General features: G+C 43.9%; 1 protein-coding gene across 1 annotated transcript in view; it reads left to right on the forward strand.

Moving 5' to 3' along the window:
• Positions 1–15,625, forward strand: part of USP10 (ubiquitin specific peptidase 10) — a 70,633-nt gene that overhangs the window by 15,292 nt on the left and 39,716 nt on the right. The window lies entirely within an intron of this gene.

Consider the following 15,625-nt stretch of genomic DNA (forward strand, 5'->3'; position numbering starts at 1 on the left):
TCTTTGAAGGCAAGAAACGTTGCTTAAACATTTTAAGTATCTTTTTTTTTTTTGAGGAAGATTAGCCTTGAGCTAACATCCACCACTAATCTTCCCCTTTTTGCTGAGGAAGACTGGCCCTAAGCTAACATCCATGCCCATCTTCCTCTACTTTGTATGTGGGATGCCTCCCCCAGCATGGCTTGATAAGCTGTGCATAGGTCTGTGCATGGGATCCAAACTGCCGAACCCCAGGCCACTGAAGCAGAACATGTGAACTTAACTGCTGCCCCACCGGGCCAGCCCCTTAAATATCTTTTTAATATCTTCTATGCCATTGGTGTTCAATAAAGATCTGTTTAGTTTGGTGGCACACTGTTTTAGGACTGTTAGCCATTCCATCAACATTTAAGGGTCTCCTATGTGCTAAGTAATTTGTTTGTGTGGTTTTTTTTTTAGAGATTTTATTTTTTTCCTTTTTCTCCCCAAAGCTCCCCAGTACATAGTTGTATATTCTTTGTTGTGGGTCCTTCCAGTTCTGGCATGTGGGACGCTGCCTCAGCATGGTTTGATGAGCAGTGCCATGTCCGCGCCCAGGATTCGAACCAACGAAACACTGGGCTGCCTGCAGTGGAGCGTGCGAACTTAACCACTCAGCCATGGGGCCAGCCCCTAAGTAATTTGTTAGATACTGAGGCTGCCATCTAATCTTGGTTATTGCAGCTATCCAGGCATGGAGGGGTCATCAGGGCTTAGCTGGATAGTGACAGTAGGCTTGAAGAGGAGATGAATCAGACTTGTTTTTTAGTAATCTTACTATTGAAGTATAATGTATGTTCAGAAAGGTGCTGCTCCTGCCTTTGATTCATTGAAATCCTGTTCTCTGGATCTCAGTTGTATGGGATGTCAGTAGGGTTAATTAATTAGAATGCCTTTTTCAGTTCATGCAACTGCTATTGTTCTTTCCAAATACAATTTTTTGAACATTTTGGTATTTTGTTGAGGTCTTCCCAGCAGTTTGGGATGGGAAGGGTATATAATTCAAGATAATCTTGTAAATTTCTCATCTGGAAGGTTGGAAGACCAACGAAGTGTGCCACTGACGTGTGTAGAAGCTGGTTTTCAGAAAATAATGGGCCTTTAAAATTTGTTTAACTGGAACGTAAAGTGGAAGTGCTGTGGGGTTGGCAGCCTGAAAAATGGAACTGGAATACAAGTGGACAGTCCAAGCTGCGGATGTGAATTTGGAGTTCATCAGTGTGGTTGGGGCTGTGGGGTTAGGAGAGCTGCTGGGCGGGGCAATATCTAGGTGCGAGCCCGAAAGAGAGGGAGCGAGTGGTTAAAGAGACAGAACCCAGTCCTGCAGTTACGGAAGACACTGCACGGACGATATTGGGAAGAGTGTGTGCACGTACGTGTGTGTGTGAGTGTGAAAGAGAACTTGTTATTAATCAGGTGCTTGGTAGACTGACGAGCTTAGGATGTAGAGTGATCTTGGATTGGATTGGAAGGTTATTTTTGAAAAGGCAGAGTGTGGGAGGGGAAAGTTAGGTCCCAGTGAGTTAACAGAGCAAATAGGAAAGGAGTTCAGTTACACAAGAAGTGTCTGTGGAAAAGATACTCCTGAAAAGTTACGTGGGAGTTGAATTGTCCATCAAATTATTTCTAGTTTAGTTGCATTATAGGTTTTCTTCTGATTGACATTTGGCTTTGTTGTTAACGACCAGTAAACCCTTCAAAGCACTGAGAGAGTTCCCACTTGACAAACGTCTGCTCTGGATGTTCCTCACACTGCAGGTTCTCTTCTGAAGTGAATAATCGTCTCAGATTGTTTGATAGTGGCTTCTGCCTGCTTTGGGGGCTTGAGTGGCAAAGGAGCTCTGCGCACCCTCCCTCCTGGTGTCTGCTTAGTTCCTGCCACCCTTGATTGTCTGCAACGGTAGAGCTTTTCCTTGGGGCATGTGAACCACCCCTGCACAGTGATTCTGAACCCTAAGTGCACGTCAGAATGACACAGGAAGTGTTTCAAATGCTGGGCGAAGCCTGAGCTCCCCCCAGACCACTGAACCCAGAATTGTTGCCGGCCGTGGCCTGAGGCTCCTCAGGTGACTCTGAGGTGCAGCCCGGGCTGAGAGCCGTTGCCTCAGGTTCCACACAGCCCAGCTTGCTCCCCCTGCTAGGGGAGCCCCACTAGGGCTTGGTTTTCTGCTTCTGTATAAAAAACAGAATATTGTGAGCTGATTGGGTGGAAAAAATCTCTTTTCCAGGATACTTGAGTCCCGAGCTCCACATATTTACTATAAGGGGGACTTTCTGAAGTCTTGTTTCATTTTTCTAATAAAAGATTTTTAATCATAACTATGAACTTAAATACGTAATTGCAGAATGAGGTGCAGTCTGTTATTTTGGCTGGTGAAGTAAACTGTACCTCCATAATGACAGTCTTTGCAGGCCGTTCTTCAACAGATCGTTAGCTGGAGGTTAAATGGAGAAGGTGAACAGTGGACTGCTTCCTCAGTGGACCTGGCAGGTCCTTAGCTAGCAGCACGCCTTTTTGCTTTCTTTTATTTTCAGCAGAGAGTAATTTTGCAGCTCTTAACTACTTCGACAACTCTTTTAAGTAACTGGTTTTCATTAACAACCAAAGCAACTCATTAAGGGGAACACTGTGCATCTCCTCCCTAGAGTTGGAAGGAGAGGGCTGCATGTGGTAGCTCACGTAAGTACTTCTAATCAGGCAGCTCTGACTCCTCCACGGTATTGGAAGAACATTGGCAATGGCCAGCAGATTGGAAGAAAATCATTTATGTAGTCATGCTTTTTTCCTGAATGTCTTTTAACATGAAGCTCTGGTTAGTGATGTCCTTTTCTTTCCAGCAGGTGGCCTTCAGCAGCCCAGCTGTTGTTGGTTTGGTTTCAGCATATTTCATTAAGTGAAAAATCCTGTAGAACAGATGCACTTACAAGTTTCTGCCCATGTAGCACTCTGTTTAATGCAACACTAGAGTTTGGATTCGGTGTTGTTGGCGGTCAGTGTCTCTGTGTGTAGTGTGGGGTTTGAGAAGGTGGTCAGGGGGTCTAGGCAGTTATAAAGACCCAGCCAGGCGCGGACAGTCCAAGGGAGTGTTTGGATAATGATGGATGGAGGCTTAGAGAAGGACAGGCAGCCTCCTAGTGCTAACGGAGAGAAATGCACAGATCACGCAGAATAGTTGAGGTGGTGTTGGGTACCACTAGTAAGAGTCTTTGGACCAAGAAACGTGAAATCTTAAAAACAATCTCAGTGTGTGGATATGTATAAATACTGAGTGCTAAAGAATTCTGCTTAAGTAAGTGAAAGATTAATACTGTAGTCTTTGGTCTTCAAAGCTGTGTTTATAATACACCTGCCTCATCCACCTTATTTGTGGATGTGCATCAATTAATCAATTTGATTGTGCATCACTTAAGAAAAATCAACCATATTGAGATGTAATTCAGCACAATAAATGTACCCATTTTAAGTTTGCAGTTTGAGTTTTGACAGATGTACACACTAGGGTAACTACCACCACAGTCAAGATATAGACCGTTTCCATTGCCCAGAAAGTTCCCTCATGCCGTTTTGCTGTGAATCCCCACCCCATATCCAGGCAATTACTGATCTGCTTTCTGTCACTATAGGCTAAGTCTTCCTTTTCTAGTGTTTTGTTTACGTGGGATCATACAGAGTGTACTCTTCTATCTGGCATCTTTCACTCTGCGTAACATTTTTGAGATTCATCCATGTGGTGTGTAAAAGTTCCTTCCTTTTCAGTGCCAAGTAGTATTCCATTATATGGACCTGCCACAATTTGTTTGTCTCTTTACCTCTTAATGGACATTTGTTCCAGCGTTTGACTATTATGAATGAAGCTGTTGTCTGCATTCATGTACAAGTCTGTGTGTGGGCGTACATTTTCATTCTTTGTGACTAAAATACCTAGAAGTGGAATTGTTGGGTTATATGGTAAGTGTATGTTTTACTTTGTAAGAAACTGCCAGGCTTTTCCAAAGCAGCTGTATTGTTTTACATTCATGCTAGCAGTGCATGAGAATTCCCCTTCTTTGACATCCCCAGCAACACTTGGTATTGTCAGTCTTCTTGATTTTATTGTGTGTCAATTTTTTTTTTTTGAGGAAGGTTAGTCCTGAGCTAACATGTGCCGCCAAGCCTCCTCTTTTTGCTGAGGAAGACTGGCCCTGAGCTAGTGTCCATGCCCATCTTCCTCTACTTTGTACCTGGGACGCCTGCCATAGCATGGCTTGTCAGGTGGTGCCATGTCTGCACCCCGGATCCGAACCAGTGAACCCCGGGCCGCCAAAGTAGAACGTGTGCACTTAACTGCTGCGCCACCGGGCTGGCCCGCGTCAATTTAAAGGGAAGGAATTTTTTGTCCATAGGACCATGAGTTCACTCTATGACAGAAAAATAAATCTGCCTGAAAATACGTATTTCTTAAATATGTCAAGGAAAGAACTGTAAGTTTAAGCAAAAAAGAGGGGGGTGACACTAGGAGAGTGCCTTCTTCACGCCAGACACAGATGATACTTGGTTGTGGGGGGTAGTGTGGGGTGGGAAATAAAAATGGATTTTTAAAAGGTTGCCCTGCCCTGATACTTTCTGATCATGTCTGTGCTTTGTTTTGCCCTTTTTTTCTTCTAGATTTAAAATTTTGAAAGTTGATTTTTCTTTAGTTTGGGAGACCACGTGGTAATTGTGATTGGTGTTCCTCTAGGTCAAAATAGGTATTCTCTTTAAGTTTTCTGTAAAGCTTAATTCAGTTGTCTTGATTGTGTTTAAATGTTATATTTAAAAATTAAATGTTATATCTTGATTATTTATAAAGATTATATTAAAAATGAAAATTGTGCCCCTGACTGGTACATCTCTGGTGATCATAAAAACAGGAGAATAAAATCCACTGAGAGGGGTCAAGTTAAAATTTTGCAGTCCAGGGGCTGGCCCCGTGGCTGAGTGGTTAAGTTCGCACGCTCCACTGCAGGCGGCCCAGTGTTTCGTTGGTTCGAATCCTGGGCGCGGACATGGCACTGCTCATCAAACCACGCTGAGGCAGCGTCCCACATGCCACAACTGGAAGGACCCACAACAAAGAATATACAACTATGTACTGGGGGGCTCTGGGGAGAAAAAGGAAAAAAAAAAATTTTGCAGTCCACTGACATCTGTGAAGTTTAAACTGTTGCTGTGGAGGATGGCGAGGTTATCATTCCTTCTTTCTTTCTTTCTTTCTTTTTTTTGAGGAAGATTAGCCCTGGGCTAACATGTGCTGCTAATCCTCCTCTTTTGCTGAGGAAGACTGGCCCTGAACTAACATCCGTGCCTGTCTTCCTTTGCTTTCTATGTGGGACGCCTACCACAGCATGGCTTGCCAAGTGGTGCCATGTCCACACCTGGGATCCGAACTGGTGAACCCCAGGCCGCCAAAGTGAAACGTGCACACTTAACCGCTGCACCACTGGGCCAGCCCCTTTTCCGTATTTCTTATTCTTGTGTTTGTTATGGGTTTTTTCTTCTTCCTCTTTCTGAATTCATTTGTTCAACAAAGCTATTTTGAGCACCTACTGTATGCCAAGTACTGTATTAACTGCTGGCGATACAAAGATGAATTTAACTTGATTCCTGTTTATTTTTATTTATTTATTTTTAAAAAGATTTTATTTTTCCTTTTTCTCCCCAAAGCCCCGCAGTAAATAGTTGTATATATTTTAGTTGTGGGTCCTTCTAGTTGTGGTATGTGGGACGCCGCCTCAGCATGGCCTGATGAGCGGTACCATATCCACGCCCAGGACTCGAACCCTGGGCCGCCGAAGCAGAGTGTGCGAACTTAACCACTTGGACACGGGGCCAGCCTCTGATTCCTGTTTAAAAACCAACTTTATGGGGGTATGCTATACATGCAGTGAATTTCACCCATTTGAAGTATGTAGTTTGATGAACTTTAGCCAGTGTCTGTGTTTGTGTGAGCATTCCCATCACGCCCAGCGGCTCCCCTCGTGCCCCTTGCAGCCTGTCCTCTCCTTCACCCTGGCCCGGCAAAGGTAGGGCTAGTGAGAGCTTGTTTTTTACTGGCCACCTGCTTTTTTTCCCCTCTTCTTTTGTTTTTCCTGCCTCCCTCCCTTCCAAGATTAGCACCAAGGTGATTGTAATGGATATGGAAATAGGTGGAATCTTGAACTTTTCCTAGTTCTATCCCAGATAACGTTCCCTGAATTCACTCCCTAATTTATTAGCTCTGTTCCATGTGATAAAAATTCTATATAACAAGTTACTGTATAATGAGGGCTATCTCTATTATCTTAGCTGTTTAGTACTAGTTTAGAGCAAAGCAAGTTAAAATTTTACTGCCATTGTGTAGTGTAACTCTAATGCAGACATAGGACTGGAAAGTTGGTAAAAGTGGATTTTTGTTAAACGAATCATGTTTTCTAATTTGGAGATGCAGTCTGTGGGAACAAGGTTAGCTCAGAATCTCCGTGAAAGCGCTTTAAGAATATGCAGCCAACCTATTAAAAATCCTCCTTTGAAAGGTGAGAGGCTGTCTTTGGATAAGACTTTAATAGTCAGAATAAAATACACAAACCACATGAAACTAGACACTAAAGTACAGTACTTTGACATCGAATCCTAAGAAGGAGGGATGCCGTCTGTGGGAGTGGCTTGGTCACATGGTTTGTCCATTTTGCTCCCTTCTCAGGACTCGTCTGCCCTGAGAAAGTAGAGGTCTGCAGCCCACCAGCCGAGGCACATGCCTCTGCCTCCCTGTCCCTTTGTCTGCCTTGCCCTTTGTAACACTCACTGCAACTTGCAGTCCACTTGCGCTGTGACAAAACTGTACGTGTAGTCGTGTCCTGAACGCCGTGTCTCTTATTCAGTTTATTCTCATAAGCTAGCATAGTTCAGCGTGGATAGTTGGTACTCAATCATATTGTTAAATCAACGAAATTCCTGCTGTGCATTGACCGAACAATGTCATCTCCAGATGTCCCCAAAATCACCCGCACCACTTTCCAAAGTTGAAAGCACACTGTAACTATTCAGTAGATGTCAGTTAGCATCCATCAAATACTGACCTGATTTTTTTTTTTACTTTATTGAGATATAATTCACATACCATAGAAGTCACTCATTTAAAGAAGTGTACATTTCAGTATTTTTTGGTATATTCAGAATTGTGCAACCATCACCACAGTCAGTTTTAGAACATTTCATAACTCCAAAAAGAAACCCCGTATTCATTGGCAGTGACTCCCCATTGCCCCTTCTCCCAGCCCCTGGCAACTGCAGTCTGACTTCTTTCTCTAGGGATTTGCCTGTTCTGGACATTTCATATGAATGGAATCATACAACGTGTGGCCCTGTGAGTCTGGTGTCTTGCACTCTGCATGTTTCAGGGTTCATCCATGTGGTAGCATGTATGAGTTTGAGGACATTTCCAAACTGTTTCTTAGTCCTTGTTAGATCCAGGAGATATTTTTGGAGCTGGGAAGAACTTTGGAGGCTGTCTAGTCCAATATACCCTCATTTTAGAGATGAAATTAAGGCTTTATCACTCTTAGAACAGTTTATTACTCCTTAATGTTTACTCATATCTCCCAAATTGAGTTTCCTTGGGCTGGGAAATGAGGGAGAAGACTTTGTACTTCTCAGCTTCTGGTTAGCTATGACTTAGTTTTGTCATTTAATCCCATGAGGCGTACACAGGAGATCGTTCCTGGAGCTGGGGTCATAGTTGTCCGACTGCCTTGGCAGCTGAAGTATGATGCCTCTGCAGGAAAGTGTTTATTGATCACTGCCTTCGTCTCTTAATTTTTTTACCACAGAGGCCGATTTCCTGTTTCCATCAATCCTTTTGAAGGCAGAGAGCATTGCTTTGGTGGCACCTTAGATACAGTCATGTGGGACATGATGACCTTTCAGTCAGCAACGGACCGCATATATGATGGTGGTCCCAAAAGATTACTACCCTATAGCCTAGATGTATAATAGGCTAGACCATCCAGGTTTGTGTAAGTACTGTAGGGGGGAAGACATTTTCCTCTACCCTTCCAGGTTCTCCTGCTGGTCTGAGAATTAGGTTGACATGAGACAGGTTAACAGGAGCAAGACAAATGAGTTTAATAACAGGTATACATGGTAGAAACCGGGGAAACTGAGTAACTCTCTGAAGTGGCCAGAACCCTCACCTTAAATACCGTCCTCAGCTAAAGACAGAAGATGTTGGAGGTGGGGAGAGTCAGGGACTTCAGAAGGAAGAAGGCAGCTCACAGGTCGGAGAAAACAAGTATTTGGCCACAGAAACAGAGGAACACAGAGGGGAGCCCGACAAGCAGGCTTCTCTAGGTGCCTCCCTGTCCACCACCTAGTGCATGTGGCACTAAGCCTACAGCTTGCTTCCTGAGACAGGCTTGTTTATCTGAATTCTTTTAGGCAGTTAAGGGGGAGGTAACAAGAAAAGCTTGGAGTCTTTTGTTTCTTAAAAATAATCAGCCTAGGGCCGGCTGGTGGTGTCGTGGTTGAGTTTGTGTGATCCGTGTTGGTGGCCCATGGTTTGCAGGTTCAGATCCTCGGAGCAGACACACACTGCTCATCAAGCCATGCTGTGGCAGTTGCCTGCATGCGAAAGGGAGGAAGATTGGCACAGATGTTAGCTCAAGGGCTCATCTTCCTCACCAAAAAAAAAAAAAATAATAACAATCAGCTTAAAATAATCCTCATGTTAAAGAGACACATTTTGGGGTGGCAAATCTTGTTCCCTTTCACTGCCCTCTGTGGTGGTCACACAAGGATGAAATCACCTAACGACACACTTCTCAGAACGTATCCCGGTTGTTAAGTGACACGTGACTGGTGTGTCTTCGTGTTTCTGGAGAGGAAGGTTTGGGAGCTTGGCTGGAGGCTCGGCGCGTGGTGCTGCGGCGCCCCCTGGTGCCGAGCTGTAGTGGCGGTCCTCCGTGTCTTGTGCTCTGCAGAACGTGTGCTTCTGTGGCCACGTTAGATCTGCACAGAGCTGTAGGCCGGCAGGTGGACGGTGAACGTCCTCCCTTCCCCTCACCTTCCTTGCGCTGAGGTTGGCTCTTTGCTTTTCCTTTAGCAGGAACATTGGTGTTTGCAGTCTTGCCCAGCCCTTCCGCTCTGATGCTGCAGCCTCTGGGCTCCTCCAGGAAGAAGAATCCAAGGGCTATGCCCAGGGGCTCTCTTCAGCAGCGGGTCTTGTTTCCAGCCTAGCTGTGGTGGGCTTGCCCTCTTCTCCTGGAGTGTTTTTTATGTACCCGTCGATATTTTAATGTCCTCTCTGGAAAGGATCAGGAAATACTCCAGCGTGTGAACAGTGGGCCTCCTGAAAGCCTGAGTGGGGCCAGTTGGCAATGAGGGAGCCGAGCTCAGCTGGGGCAGCAGTGGGGAGGAGCTGCCCGCCTCGCAGACTCGCTCCCCAGGAGGCCGCGGAGAGGCCGACAGCCCTTGTGGCGTGTGCCCTGGCCACGGGCCTTCCTGTGGGTGCAGGGCAGCTGGGAGCGGAGCGAGAGATGTTGCTTTCTCGTTCCTGCTGTTGACTCCGTTCTTCATCTGACTCTGGCAGGAGGGGGCTGTTGCTTAAAACCCAGCGGAATTTCCAACTCTGCCTTATGACAGAATTTGGTGCCGCTCTTAGAAGAGTGGGCTTATTAATGACAACATAAATGTGTCCGTACTGCGGATGGCTGACCGAGGGCTTCCGGCGCCTTCTTTTGTGTCATCCTCACAGCCCCGTGTGTTGAGCGTCGGGCGTGCCAGGCCCGCACAGGGCTTTGGAGACACAACAAAGGATGCGCTTGTTCCTCCTGTTTAGTCTCCTCTGCACACTTAATTGTCCTATGTTTTATCTCACTCTGCTCTGACAGGACAAAGCTACTTCATGCGGTCAGTGACATTTTCTCCCCCACTAGGTTATAAATCCTGTGAAATCAAGCACAGAATCATTTTCATCCTTTTATTACCCAAACACCTACAATATTTTTTCCCTAAAAATAGACTTTAAAATATATTTATTAACCCTCCAGAGGAAGAAGAGTGTTTTGCACTCACATGAGAAGGGTAAAGGTTTTCCTCATAACTGTTTGCAGCCTTAACTTTTAAAAATCTCTTTGTATTTGGAAATTTCAAATTTACAAAAGTTGCAAAAATAAAAATAGTACAAAGAACCTCCATTTACTCCTTTACTCAGATTGCCCTGTTAGGATTTGACCCTGTGTTCTTGCACTTGTGTGTGCTTGCATTCTCTCTCTACATACACGCAGGTATGCCCAGACGGACACGCGTGTGCACGGTTTTCTTCTGCCCCCTCTGAGATTGGAGGGTAGATGATGTACACCACGACCCTTTACCCCTGGATGCTTGAATGTCTGTTTTCCGAGAATAGGGATGTTCTCTTACATAGCCGCAGTACAGCAGTCACCACTTTTATAAGCTTACACTGATGCAATACTTCTTTCTCACCTGCTGTCCGTATTCTAATTTTGTCACTTGACCCAGCAATCTCCTTTATGGTGCCTTCCTTCCAGGACAGGGTCCAGTCTGGGGTCAGGTGTACCGCACTTAATTGTCATGTCTCTTGAGCTTCCTGTAATCTGGGACGTTTCCACAGCTTCTCATGACGTTGACATTTTTGAAGAGCACAGTACCCCTTCTCCCCTTTTGTAACATTGTTCATTTTGCCAAACTCCTAAAATAATCTGTGGTTGAAAATTATGAAGGCTGGGGCTGGCCCCGTGGCGCAGCGGTTAAGTTTGCATGTTCCGCTTCTCGGCAGCCCGGGGTTCACTGGTTCAGATCCCGGGTGTGGACATGGTACCATTTGGCAAAAGCCATGCTGTAGCGGCGTCCCACATATAAAGTAGAGGAAGATGGGCACGGATGTTAGCTCAGGGCCAGTCTTCCTCAGCAAAAAGAGGAGGATTTGTAGCAGATATTAGCTCAGGGCTAATCTTCCTCAGATAAATAACTAAAGAAAAAAGAAAAAAAGAAAATTATGAAGGCTTTTGGAGAAGGAGGTGGTGAACCCTGAACATTTTAATGATGCTTGACTATCCTGAATTTCTGTGATAAACTCTTTAATGTGAGAACGTTTGTGTTGATTCAGCCTTTAGTCAGATATAATTTTAGTTAAATAATTGTCACTAAAATGGAGGGCAGTGCAATTTATGTCCACTCACTGGGATGTACTGTTGAGTAAACATTTGGCCATTTCTTTGCTTTTGTAGTTTTATCAGGATGTCAAAAAATTACCTCTTTTTCTCCCAGTAAATTTATTTAAGCTAAATTTTACTTTATAAGCGACACTTTTATTTGCCTTTTTGGAGCAGTGTGGACAAATGCTTCTTTGTGGTTGTGCCTCCTGTAATAATTTTGAATGACGCAGATGATTTTGTTAAGTACTGAATGATGTCATAGCCTTAAGTTTGTATGAGACACTTTATTATATCATTCTGAATGAATGTTTGAATGGTTACCAAAGAGGCATTAATGTGTAACTTTGCCTAAGAAATGTTTTTCCTTTTTTTACATGCACTCCGGTGGTAGGAAATTCCCTTTTATTCCTAAGGCTGCCCTAGCCTGAGGCCTCAGTGGCTTGGCCTTTGCTGATCTTTGAGAATGAACTCCCTATCATATATCAGGCCTGCCTTAATCTGCAGTCACTGCGTTACATTTGAATTCCTGTTTGAGTGTAAGTAGTGTGTATGTAGACATGTAGGAAAAAGCTACATGGAGTTTATCTGCCTTGAGCATATGGGGAACACTCACTCTACAGGAAGGAGAGGTCCTGACCCAGCCTCCCCCTGGTGGTGAACACCGTGCAGAGACGCTCCTGGTCTTTGTGCCAGCTTCTTAGCGATCCCCTCTGTTAACTCAGTCACAAACTTGAAACAACTGTTCTTTATGTTGGTGAAGTGTAGCTGCTCGCTTTCGAAAATTTATGTATTTGGGGATTGAAAATAAATCTGATTATGGCAAGAGCATGTGGCTCGTGTATTTTGTCAGAGTTGTCTATGGTGTCGATGAAAATAATCCATAACCAATCTATAAATGAAAATTTGGGTGAGTTTATTCTGAGCTGAAATCTGAGGACCATGGCCCGGGGCCTTTCTTCCCGAAGGAAGAAAGGGCACCAAGGAAGTGAGGTATACAGAGTGGTTATATACCCCCATACAGGACGTTTCACATATGATTGAAATGTCCCTCCCACAATAGTCACAAGATTGCCCTGTCGGCACAACGCTTGGTGGACACAGCAGGTAGTGGGTCTGCTGTCTCAGAGGGTGTAGCAGGAGGCAAGTCTATTGTCTCCAGCTGGGCGGTCACAGGTGAGCGCAGCAATCAGTTCCTAGCCTAAGGAAAGATGCTTAATCCTTAAAGAAAGGCCAATGTTGGGAGGGGGAGGGAAGTTGCACCTTTATCTCTAGGGCCTTTGTTCTTGCCATAGCAAATATCTAAAGCAGATGTACAGTGCATGCTCAACAGCCATGGTCAGGTCCTTTTGGAAAGACAAGCTCAGACCTAATTAGGTTTACACCAAATGGCTTCCTCATATTCTCCAATATATCCTATTACTTGCCATTTTTATTTGTCAATGGATATATGTGAGCCAGGGTTAAGGAAATTACGTTGGAGTTCAAAACAGCTCTGGCTAGCTGCTTGGCAAGTGTTAAATGATATTTTAGCGTTGCATAGTTGATAGTTAACAGCTGCTTATGGTGTCTTTCTTGTATTAAATGTTTTCGATCAAGATCTAATCTGTTGTCAGATCTTGAAACTAACACTTGCAGTAAGCTGCAGATTTACAACGTTTCTGCAAAATGGGTATGTTTGAATAGTCGTACAGTGATTTCTGTTGTTTACATTGACTTTTTACATTGAATTTTTGGAATAGATAAGGCGTTTGTATGGCTCAGAACTAGGAACTCTGAGAAGATACACACTAGGAGGCCTCACTCCCGCCCCACTTCGTCCACTTGGTGTCCCCATGGCTCTGTGCTGAAAACAGTTACATCCCATTCTGGGTTCCTTTTCCAGTATCTTTTTATTGCAAAGACAAGTAGATATTTCTATTTTCCTCTCTTTTACGCAAAGAATGTTTTCTTCATTGAACGGTGTCTTAGACATTTCTCTCTATCTGTACATCAAGCTCTTCCTCATTTCCCCCCCCAGTGAATCTTGTAATCAGATTGAAGGTGCCTATCTGTGGAGAAATGGTTGACATGAAGTTGCAATAAAAGCACATTTACAATCTATAGCAGACGTTTTAAAATAATACTTCAAAAATAATTGGATAAAAATAGTAAAATAGAAAATAACAGAAGAAGTCTTTCGGGAGCCTCTCTCAGCCTTCCAGTGGTTGGCTGTGAGGTTGCCCCGCCCAGCCCGCTAGTGCGGCCACGCAGGGCCTGCGGGCGCACCAGGAGCCTTGTGTGTGCGAGTAGCTTGGAGTCGTGTTTCCTCCTCCCTCTCCCTCTTACTGACAAGGTTTTATTAAATCATTTGGAATTTTAGTTCTCTTACTGGATTCACCAGATCTCTCTCTTTAAAAGACTTTTCAGACTGTGTATGAACTCAAGTAAGAAAGGATGCTTAGGAGTGTGGATTAAATGAGCATTGCATTTTTTTTCCCAAGAAGAAAAGCTGCCTGAAGAAAATAAGTTAACAATCCTGTAGAACATTCCAGTTCTCATCCCTATATGTCTTCCCCGCATTCTGAATTACAATAAACAGAGTCCTTTCTACTCATAAGAGAAGATAAAATGGGTGTCTTTGACTGCAGTGTTTCTCCTATTGGTATTGCGTGAAACAGCATGATTGTAGTTTGCTGATTCCTCATATTTGCAGTAGGCTTCACAGCTACAGTGTCGGCAGTCTCTTGGACCTTACTTCTTTGTTTACCACTCTTGTATGTCTTGAATTCATTTTCTGGAATTCTTAAGCAGGCGCCACCCCACCCCACCCCACCCCACCCCAGCCAGAGGGTGTACGGGTGTCAGAGAATGTTGTTTTTCTTTGGCCTTTGAGTAATAACCTCAACTATGGGATAGAGTTCTCTGAAAACAAAATACTCTAGAATTCTAGGAACAAAATATTTTTTTCTTGGAACTTTGAAAATATCGCTCCATTGCTTTGTAGTCTTGTTGACTCTGCTGTTGAAACTTTCTGCTGAGTTTGTAAATTTAGTAATTTAAATCTAATAATCTTCTGATTTCTGTGAACTCTTCCTTCTTCTCTAATGATTAGGTCCTTTTTCATGCTATTCTGCTTATTTTGTCTGCTTGAATCTCTTTAAGGATACAAATTAGAATTTAACTTCTTTTCTGTTTCCTGTGTCCTGTTTACTCAGTCATTTTCCCCTAATTTTAATAGTAATTCCCATTATTGCTGTTGGTTTCCCCCTCACGTGTCTTGTGATTCTTTATTGTCCATTCATGCATGAGGACCGAAATCCTGTGTTAGTGGGTGTGTTTCCTTTACAATTAGGGTGGTTACTGTTTCTCCAAAAGGCTTCTCTTGTGAGTATTTTCATCACGCTAGAAGTTCCTTTGTGCCTCCTTTTAATCAGTTCTTCTCCAGACCTTGACAACCGCCGATCTGTTTTCTGTGCCTATAATTTTGCTCTTGGATGTTGTATAAATGCAGTTAGACAAGCTGTGTGCCCTTGTGAGTCTGACTTCTTCCACCTAGCATGATGCTTTTGAGAGTCCTGCAGTAGTGTTTGGTTGTATAGATGTACCACGTCCACTCTTGATGGATATTTGGGTTGTTTCCAGTTTTGGGCAATAATGAGTAGAGCTGCTGTAACATCAGCAGACAGGTTTTTTCATGGACGTTGGTCTTCATTTCTCTTGGATAGTGCCTCGGAGTGCTGTTGCTGGGTGGTATGGTAAGTAACTCTGTAAGAAACTGCCGAACTCTTTTGCAGAGTTGCTGTGCCATTCTGCGTCTGTACAGCCAGGCAGGCAGTTCCAGTTGCTTCACATGCTTGCCGGCGTTCATGTGGTCAAGAATATTTTCTCCTAGTCTATGGCTTGCCTTCTTCTTTTCTCCTGAGTAAGTTTGAAGGTTTATATCTAGACTTAAAGATCTCTGTCTGCAGTGGGACTGCAAGGAACTCAAGTCGGCAGTGTCGTTTCTTCGTAGATGCCTCACTCCCACCTCTCTTCTGCTTCCTTTTCACTTAGATTCTCCCTCCCAGTGCTCGGGATTGTGCCTAAGTGGAATGAATGTGCGCTTACCGTTGGAGGCGGTAAGACGGTCTAAGCTCACTGAGCTCACAGTGAGAATCTTTCCGAAGACCATTTCTAGATTGTTTTGGGACTCTGCTTATTTTCACCATTAGTGTCACTGCACAACTTCTTTGTGGACTTTTGCAAGTATATGTAAATACTATATGAAGGTATTTTTGGTTTTAATATATATTTACAGTCTTGGTGGCTGTTGCCAAAGAGCCCTCCAGAAGGGTTTCCCCCGGAAATAGTGGTCCATTCTCACCAACAGGGTGTGAGAGTTAGTTGCCATTTATTCACATTTACAATAGTAGTGGGTATTATTCATTTATATAATATTAAGCTACTGGTTACTTTTGAA

The sequence above is a fragment of the Equus przewalskii genome, chromosome 3 (assembly GCF_037783145.1).
Source record: "Equus przewalskii isolate Varuska chromosome 3, EquPr2, whole genome shotgun sequence".
Taxonomy (NCBI): Eukaryota; Metazoa; Chordata; class Mammalia; order Perissodactyla; family Equidae; genus Equus; species Equus przewalskii.